This window comes from Cyprinodon variegatus, unplaced genomic scaffold (genome assembly GCF_000732505.1).
Source record: "Cyprinodon variegatus isolate N-32 unplaced genomic scaffold, C_variegatus-1.0 Scaffold1109, whole genome shotgun sequence".
Taxonomy (NCBI): Eukaryota; Metazoa; Chordata; class Actinopteri; order Cyprinodontiformes; family Cyprinodontidae; genus Cyprinodon; species Cyprinodon variegatus.
In genome coordinates this window covers 5550-6801 of record NW_015151562.1, presented here as the reverse complement: position 1 = coordinate 6801, position 1252 = coordinate 5550, and the positions used below count along the sequence as shown (strand labels likewise).

At 43.5% G+C, this 1252-nt stretch overlaps 1 long non-coding RNA gene across 1 annotated transcript in view; it reads left to right on the top strand.

Annotated features, from left to right (window-relative positions):
- Positions 1-1015, top strand: part of LOC107101530 — a 5640-nt gene extending 4625 nt beyond the window's left edge. The window contains exon 3 of the long non-coding RNA XR_001482085.1: positions 838-1015. This is a non-coding gene — a long non-coding RNA (uncharacterized LOC107101530). The remainder of the gene's footprint in view (positions 1-837) is intronic.
- The last annotated feature ends 237 nt before the right edge of the window (positions 1016-1252 follow it).

Genomic DNA, 1252 nt, shown 5'->3' with positions numbered 1-1252 from the left:
ATCTCCACTTGAGGTCCTGAGCAATGATGATGCTCTGGGAGCAGAAGGAGTCACAGTAGCAACTGGAGAGTCACACATGATGCAAGAGTAGGGTGGGACTGGACCATTTCTAAAGTACACAATCATCTTTAGTGTTTTCAAACCATTGAGCTCAGACTGTTCTGGCTGCAGCAGGTTACCAGGTGGTTAGTCTCGCACCACTTGGCAAACTGGTGACTGGAGGTGCAGCTGTTGGGGTACGGGAAATAGAGCAATGGGGAAGAACGTAGCCTGGAGGGTAACCACAGCTGATGGTCCAGGAATCAGAGATCTATTATCGCAGCTTCACATGCTACTTGCTGTCTGTCAGGAAGTCTGTGATCCACCTGGAGGTGGAGTCAGTCATAGTTAGCTGGGAGACCCTGTCCTGCTGCAGGGCTGGGATGATGGTATTGATGGCAGAGATGAAGTCCACATACCGGATCGTAGGAAAGGTTCATGGGGAGTCCAGGTGCAGCAGTTCCTAATGAGGAGACGTGATTCCTTCATCCTTTATAGACTTGTTGGACTTTATTAGCCATGTGGTCAGGGTAACTGGTCTAAAGTCATTTCATCCTGTGTTTCTTTGGTTTTTGGGGAACAGGGATAATGCTTTAAAGCAGTCCCACACAATGGAAACTGATCTTTCTTAGATATGTTTGGAAGTACTCTGTGTAAACCAGACTTTGAATCATTACTACAGTTATTTAAGTCTGTTGTTAAAAAACAGAAAGCAGGTGTTTTAATGAGATTTACCCTGGCCATGATAGTGTCAATTCAAAGTCTTGTCTAACTAGATTGTTTTTTTCTGTTTCGCAGGTCCTGAGGAAAATATGGATGAGGAACAAAGTTGTAGAGTTGCTAAGCTCAGGGAGAAATTCACTGGGCCAAATGAAGCAGCACCTGAAGGTAGTGCCCAACAAGTTAATAAGGAGCTAATACTGGATGATCCTGAAAAGTCTGGGAGACCAAATGACAAAGTTGTGTCAGCTGATCAGAGTAAGTGCATGTGAGATAGATAACAGTTTTAAACCCAGTGTGCTTTAATCCCAGGTGGTGGCAGTAGGTTACTAGATGTTGATGGAGGAGGTTAGGTTGGACTCATTGATGGGGGGGGATTGAAGTGTACCATCACTACTGTAGCTGTATTTTCTTCCGAATGAGATTGCAATTTTAAGCAAACTTTTAGAATTTCAAAATAAAGAAAATGAAAATTAGTTTTACAGTATATACA